The following is an 8,841-nucleotide window of genomic DNA, read 5'->3' as shown; positions in this document are numbered from 1 at the left end:
CAGATTTTGGCTAAGTGCAATTGAAAAAAAGCCTTAGGCTTTTAAAATTTTTTGTTTGGCAGCCATCTTGGACTGTTTCCATGGCAACCGGAGGTCCAAACACCAAAAAAAGAATAGTTTTGAACTTCCCAGTAAATATACTTTCAAAGTGTAATACATTTTAAATTAAGGCAACAAACACCTCTGATATGAACTTTACTGTAGTGTCTGGCCTTAAACAAACGGCTTTAAGATTATACTGGGGGAAAAAAATCCTGCCTGAATATGACGAACGTGCACTGAAGTGTATCGTCATTTATCTTATCAGCTTTCTTTTTTTTTTTTTAGTCCATTGACATTTTTAAGACATACGTATGTCTTTTTTTTCTTGTCTTTTTTAAAAAAAACAGTTTTTGTTTTGTTATTTCTTTTCTGAATGTCTAATTTTCCGGTGTCTAAAGAATCCTGATTGATCTGGAAGCTGCGTGTGTGTGACATGAAACAACAGCTTTAAATGATCGCATGTTGCAGAAGATGTAAACAAAATAGTTTCAGTTGTTGTTGTTGTTTTTTTTACCTCTGGAGAGGTAACTTCATGTCGATTTGCGTGCGCGCGCGCGTGTGTGTGTGTGTGTGCGTGCGTATGTGTCTGTGTTTGTGTCATGTGCGTGTGTGTGTGTGTGTGTGTGTGTGTGTGTGTGTGTGTGTGTGTGTGTGTGAAATTTTGTTCCGTCAATGTGTGTGTGTGTGTGTGTGTGTGTGTGTGTGTGTGTGTGTGTGTTAGTCGTAAACGTGAGTGAATGCACGTAGCGCGCATGAACGAATATGATGCTTTTGTTGTCCTAACATGTGTTCATTTAGAAAACAAAACAAAGAAACAGTACACACACAAAAAGATATGTTGTTTGTTTTTTTTTAAAGCAAGAAACATCCTGTTTCCTATGAAGGTCTCTCTGAACACCTGCCTCATTTAACTCACTCAGTACGGCCAGTCCTCTCTTCTCCTCTACACAGACCCCTCGGATGTCCAGTTGGTGTCTGAATGACCCGACCTTTAGCTTCCGTCGTCAGAACTGTGGTATTCTTTGTCAACATTCACCTCTTCAGTATAAGAGCGTTCCGCTTGCAATATTTTGATGATGGTAATTGGGATGAAACGCTGTTAACGTCGTCTCTTTCGCCGTTCGTATGGAGAGAGTTAACTGTTGACACCCTTCACGAAAAGCCGACAGCCAGGCCACGGAGACTTCCACACACGCCTTGGATAGAATATGTAATTTGATATATGAGTGAAAAAACAATAAATAGACAAATGAATGAGACCTGAAAAAAGACTGAACATTACTATCATTCCAGACGTCACGTGTTTTCTATTAAAAAAAATTAAAATAAAATAACACACACACACACACACACACACACACACACACACACCACACACACACACACACACACACAAGAAGACACGCACACGGGACGAAATATCTAGCATATGTTAGACTCCCTCCCTCCCTACCTCCTCTCCGCCTCCCCCTCCTCAACACTCCCTTCCCTCCACCCCCTCCCCCTCCTCAACACTCCCTTCCCTCCACCCCCTCCCCCTCGTCAACACTCCCTTCCCCCCACCCCCTCGTCAACACTCCCTTCCGTCCACCCCCTCCCCCTCCTCATCACTCCATTCCCTCCACCCCCTCCCCCTCCTCATCACTCCCTTCCCTCCACCCCTCTTCCCCCTCCTCAACACTCCCTTCCCTCCACCCCTCTTCCCCCTCCTCATCACTCCCTTCTCTACACCCCTCTTCCCCCTCCTCATCACTCCCGTCCCTCCACCACCCCTCCTCAACACTCCCTTCCCTCCACCCCTCTTCCCCCTCCTCATCCCTTCTCTACACCCCTCTCCCCCCTCCTCAACACTCCCTTCCCTCCACCCCTTCCTCAACACTCCCTTCCCTCCACCCCTCTTCCCCCTCCTCATCACTCCCTTCTCTACACCCCTCTTCCCCCTCCTCATCACTCCCGTCCCTCCACCACCCCTCCTCAACACTCCCTTCCCTCCACCCCTCTTCCCCCTCCTCATCCCTTCTCTACACCCCTCTCCCCCCTCCTCAACACTCCCTTCCCTCCACCCCTCCTCAACACTCCCTTCCCTCCACCCCTCCTCAACACTCCATTCCCTCCACCCCTCTCCCCCCTCCTCATCACTCCCTTCCCTCCACCCCTCTTCCCCCTCCTCATCACTCCCTTCCTCATCACTGCCTTCCCTCCTTCTCCTCCGTGCCCCTCCCCCACACCCACACCCCTCCGGCCACCTTCTCCTCTTCTGTCCCGCCTGTCCTGTACAGTCACGAAAGGCAGAATTAATGAATCGTGAAATGATTCAGTGTACAGATGAGATGCTGCGCTGAACACGTTGCTACGTTCATCAACCGAAGGTCTTGGGGGGGAAAAAGTAGCAAAAAAAAGAAGAAAAAAAAGCAAACACACACACACACACACACACACACACACACACACACACACATGCACGCACGCACGCACGCACACACACACACACACACACACACACACACACACACCAACACCGCCACCACCAACAACAAAAACGACCCGACCTATTCAAAGTGTCAGGTGCGCTATCTCTGACATCAGTATTTGATGGTAGGTCTTGGGTCAACAGCTGTGGAGTCCACTGATACCTTTCATTACCACTCCGTGTATCTGTCTCTGTGTGTCTATTTCCTGTCTGTTTTCCCTTCATCACCATCGTCATCACTACCGTCATCACTATCATCATCACCTCTTCTGTTCTCTCTCTCTCTCTCTCTCTCTCTCTCTCTCTCTCTCTCTCTCTCCCTGTCTGTCTGCTCTTTGATGAAAAAAGCATAGATAAAAAGAAAGGGTAACATTTGGTTGGACAATCTCGATAAGGCAATTATATGATGTTTTCGTATTTATATGATGGGTTTTGATGTTCAGGCATAACTAATCACTTCATGATTTATATGTACTTTACTATGTGTTTGTATTGATATGATGTGTGTCGATGTCAAATGCGTAGATATTCATAAGATGTACATGTACTTTGTTTTCTGTGTACTTTCCACACCTTGGAGACGAACGACTGAAAACACATATCCCCCTTGTTACATGTACCTTAAGCTCATGGCAATGTGCCAAAGTGTCGCTAATCTTTTATTAGTTTATTTTGTTTCAAATCTGTTTTTCCATTCTGTTCCATTTCATCTGTTTTGCACCATTTTGTTCTGGTTGGTACCTACTATGTCACAAGTGCTTTACAGCTCATGATATCAAACATTTCAGTGTTCAGTGTGTTCTTCTCTGTCTCTGTCTGTTTGTCTGTCTGCTTCTGTATCTCTCTCTGTCTGCCCCTTGGCACTCTCTCTCTCTTTCTCTCAGAGCCAGGATCACGCGGTCTTTCCAATGTCCGTCGAAGAAACAAGTTTCTCATCCACCTCTTTGTTCAATCTGAGGGTCCCGGGTTCGAATCTCGGTAACGGCGCTTGGTGGTTAAAGGGTGGAGATTTTTTCCGATCCCCCATGTCAACATACATGCAGACCTGCTTGTGCCTGAACCCCCTTCGTGTTTTCCCAAGCAGAATATCAAATACGCACGTTAAAGATCCTGTAACCCATGTCAGAGTTCGGTGGGTTATGGAAACAAGAAAATACCCAGCATGCACACCCCCGAAAACAGAGTATGGCTGCCTATATGGCGTGGTAAAAACGGCCATACACGTAAAAGCCCACTCGTGTACATACGAGTGAATGTGGTAGTTGCAGCCCACGTATGAAGAAGAAGAAGAAGAAGAAGAAAAAGAATAGCAGATGGCTTGTAAATGGCACCACAAGTCAGTCTTGTGTCACTATACCTACCTGATTTTGTTCTTCATTTCTTTTTTTAATCATCTTTTTCTTTCTGAACCTATCACACACTTTTGTGTGTCACGTGCATTCCACGAATGAAGCTGTGACATCGTACATCTCACGCAGCATTCGTTGCTTCAGTGATGATTGTTTGAAGTCCCGGGAAGTGATGGAGTACGTTGTTTAACACTGTCACATTTCTAACCCGCCCTTCTTTCTTTGTTTTCTCCCTCAAAACCGAAGTGGATATAGTGTATATACCTGCGTGTAGGGAAAACCCAGGTTTATCTTCATGGGTGGGTGGGGTACTGAGAGGGGGGGCGGGGAGCGGGGAATGAAATGTAAAGCGCTTTGAGCAGTATTCCTGGAGAAACGCGCTATATAAAAGTCCATTATTATCATCATTATTACTTCTTCTTTTTTTTTTTAAATTATCAACCAAGACGACTAAGAAGGGGAAAGAAGAAAAAGGAGAAAGAGAAAGAGAGAAGGAGGGTGTTAAGAAGAAGGGAGGAGGAGGAGAAGAAGAAGAAGAAGAACAACAACAACAACAACAAACAGTGGAAGAGTAGCAGCACTGCAGCTCAGTAAAAGCACCATAGTTGTAGAAACAGAAGCGGTGGTGGTGGTGGTTGTAGTGGTAGAAGTAACAGCATCATCATCATCATCAGCAGCAGCAGCAGAATGAGTAGCAGTTGATGAAGATGATGTTCGCGATGCTGATGATGACTTATTACGAACCTTCTCTAAACCTCCTTTTCGCTAAAGAAACTTTTCAGCAACCGTAAACACACACACAAAAGCACGCAAGCACACACACACACACACACACACACACACACACACACACACACACACACACACACACACACACACACACAGATGTGCATAACTTCACTAAACCTCCAGCATTCAAATTACATTCGATAAATTATATGTGTATCACTACACAATGTTAAAAGCACTGATAAAAAAAACAACAACACGTAGACTATCTTTAACTTACGTTTGAGAAACATTAAGATGACATAGTTATGCTAACACTAGCTCAAAATGAGCACATTTTGAAATACAGGCACACCCATGGGTTTTATCCCCCACCCCCACCCCCAACCCACACAAAAGAAAAATCTCTAAATATCTTTAAATAATAGAAGCACATACAAGGGTTTTACTTTGTACTCGGCCTCCCAGAAAACATGCCATATCATATTTTGAACAGACACACAACAACAACAACAACAACAAAAATGCACCTCCGTTTCTGTGTCACTGCATCCCGCTCCAACCCCGGCATTCCATTCTTAATCCGTAAGTCTCGGTACTTAATCTCCTCCCCTAATCCCTTTACACTCAGACACACACACGCACGCACAGAGAGAGAGAGAGAGAGAGAGAGAGAGAGAGAGAGAGAGATTCGGAATGGTTTAAAGTACTTTGGCCATGGGCACATATACACATTATGCATATCTCTCGCTCACTCATCATCCTGCCCTTCCTCCCACCCCCCTATCCTCGCCTCACATCCCTCTCCTCCTCTCGCCCTCTCATCCCATTTTATACTCTACGCACTTATACATAATATTAATACACACGTACACGGCTTGTTACTAACATACTAAATACAACAGTGTCCAACTGAAATGTCAGCATTCAATATTGACAATTCCAGGTAGGCAAAATCTGGACACTTTGAGAGGCACAGAAAGAGAGAGAGCGAGCGAGCGAGCGAGAGAGAGAGAGAGAGAGAGAGAGAGAGAGAGAGAGAGAGAAGACTCGCTAAAAAAACAACAACAACAACATACACACGCACAATGCACACACACACACACACACACACACACACACACACACACACATTTAGGGCATTAAGGGCAAGGATTATAAAAATGCAAAAAAAAACACACCATCTTTCTCAAGATTATACAGTCATGATTATGAAGCTGTTTGTGAACAACAACAGACACATTCCATTGTCTGCCGCGCCGAGACAGGTGGGGGGCTACCACTGTGAAAAAGATGCATGGAAAGGAATTGCAGAACACTAAATCTGAGGGGAAATGTGAAAAGTGCATTATTATTTCACACCAATGTCATGATTACACACACACATACACACACACGCGCGCGCGCGCGCGCATAATCGTATATATATATATAATCATATAGACACACACAAGCGCGCACACATCCACACACATGAATCACGAGACCGATTTAAGCTGCATACACTCACACACAGACAGACACACACACAGACACACACACGTCAATAATATGGCGATGACAACGCACAAATTTGCTCTGAGACATCAAAGAAACATGTGTGGACCCTGTTACAAGATCCTTCAGTTGTTGGGATTTTTTTGTTTGTTTGTTTTGTTTTTTGTTTATTTTTGTTGCTTTTTTATTTATTCATTTTAGTATATCTAAGTGTAGATGTGTGGGGTTTTGATGTCTCAATTAAAAAAAAAAAAGAATAGACGAGTATCATTTCTTATTTATTTTCATGATCACAGAGTCAATAGCAAATGACATGTAAGAAGTTATCATTGATACTTTATCATGAACATATTATCATTCCCTAACTCTGTTACAAAGAAAGACAAGGGAAAAAAAGAGAATAATAATAATAATAATAATAATAATAACTCCAGCTATGCCGGTCCCATGCCCGGATACAAAAGGAGGAGGGTTGGCGGTCAGGGCAAAGGACCCCTCGCTGTATTTGAAAAAAAAAAAGAAAAAAGAAAAAAAAAAAAGAGAGATAAAAACGCCATTAAGAACGTCCTGGAGACAGACACGAAGAGGACAGGCCCGGCACACCTCAGGGGACAGCTGGAGTGACCTAGCACAGGACCAGGATGGCTGAGTAAGGACTGCTGGCGGTCTATGTCCCAAAATGGGCAACAAGGCGTAGATGGCGTGAGCTGAACAGAAAAATCTCTCTCTCTCTCTCTCTCTCTCTCTATATATATATATATATATATGTATGTATGTATATATGTGTACAACTAGGAATCAACAAAAATTGCTGTCTTTTGGTAACTTTCGTCTATACCATCCAGCACAATGTAACACAGATAGATAACCATTTAAAAGTTTTCATGTTCCATCGAACACAAATAATGTTAATCCACGAAGTATCCACGGACGCTGACGAAGTGACGAAAGAGGCGAGGCGAGCCTAACATTGGAGCTTTTCTCCTCTCGCCACTACTGCCACCCCACCCACCAAAACATGTTGACCTTCCTCTGATGCAGTGCCATCCGTCACGGTCAGTCCTATACCTGCCGCCACCATGCCCCGCTGTCTCCGCATGGTGATAGCTGATGTGTACAAAGAAAAACCAAAGCGACCATGCACCGTCCCAAACAGTATGACGCAAAAGAGAAGAAAAAAAAAAGAAAAAAAAAAAAGATCTAAATTAAAAAGAATATGCAAAATGACGTAGTCATTGAGTGAGTGATGACGCAAAGGGAGAAAAAAAAAGTTCGAAAACAATCCGAACAAGAACAGAGCAAAGAAGAAAGAAAGATACACAACACACCAAAGCCTCAGTCGACGATAAAAGATCACTGTGAACAAGTTCGAAAGCAGTACCAGCAAGAACAGGGCAAAGAAGAAAGATACACACCATACCAAAAGAAGCGATCTGCCCAAAGCCTTATTTGGTGAAATTCGCATAAAAAGTCAAGAGTTTCGCCCCTTTGTGCAGTGGGACAAAAAAAACGTTCCGCAGCAAAGTTCGTGCGAAGTCCGTGCGATGAATTTACGTAATGAGAAAATGGTTGCTGCGATTGTTTTTTTCGGTGCGAAATTTGCATGCGAATTTCGTGTCGAGTTTTCAGGACTCTGGAAGATCCCTATCTTCAACGAATCAGTCCTAAGCCTTATGGAAGAAAGGAGACGGAGTGGGAGGGGTGGAGAAATGTCCGCAGGGTTTGTTTGCTGCAAAGACAAGGACCAGTGCGGAAAAAAAGGGGGGGTTGGGGGTGAGGGGGGTGGAGGGGGAGAGAGAAAAAAGATAAAAAGAAAAAAAATATATAAATATATATAAAAGAGAGAGAAGATTAAATATATATATATATATATATAAATCACCAACAGCAATCACTTGATCGTGTATTGTGTTGGTGGGGTCATTTGTGCTTAACGTTTTCCCCCCCAGAAAAACGCTTCGAAATGTCACTATTCCTGATTTCCAGCTTCATAGGCTTGGTCTCCTTCTGTCTGAAGGGTGGACACGGACATCGTTCTGGATTATTCAGTTTTGTAGGCAATCGACTGTTGAGTTTTGAGACAGGTAGGCCTCCTATGTGACATAAAAGACAGCCTTTCTTTGTTGTGTGGTTTGTTGACATTGTGGGCACTTTTCTAGTGAAGTTCACTTTTTAGCTTGACTTATTGGTTTACCCACTTTTGTTGGAGCAACTTTGCTGAACGTCGAATATCCCTTTTGAGTGGAAAGACGTAACATTGAAGACTACTACTGCTGCTGCTACTACTACTGCTGCTGCTACTTCTACTAGCCTACTACTACAGCTGCTGCTGCTGCTGCCATCACTACTATTATAGACCTGCTACTTTGCTGAGTTTAGATCTTTTAATGATGATTTATCGATTCTTTTTCTTTCTTTTATATATATATATATATATATATATATATATATATATATATATATATATTATACAAGTTAACTAGTTTCAGGCTCTCAGGGAGGCGTCACTGTGTTCGGTCCAATCTATACGCGCTACACCACATCTGCAAGGCAGTTGCCTGATAGCAACATAACCAAACGCACTAGTCAGACTTTGAGTGCGTGCACATAATATTTGTGTACACAATAGAGTGGATTTCTTCAACGAAAATCTACCACAGGACAACTCCTTTGTTTCCATGGGTTCTCTTCCAGTGCGTCACGTACATGCTACACACGGGGCCTCGGTTTATCGTCTCACCTGAATGACGAGAC

The sequence above is a fragment of the Babylonia areolata genome, chromosome 23, assembly GCF_041734735.1.
Source record: "Babylonia areolata isolate BAREFJ2019XMU chromosome 23, ASM4173473v1, whole genome shotgun sequence".
NCBI lineage: Eukaryota > Metazoa > Mollusca > Gastropoda > Neogastropoda > Buccinidae > Babylonia > Babylonia areolata.
The sequence above is the reverse complement of the archived record's forward strand: the minus strand, read 5'-3'. Positions refer to the sequence as shown.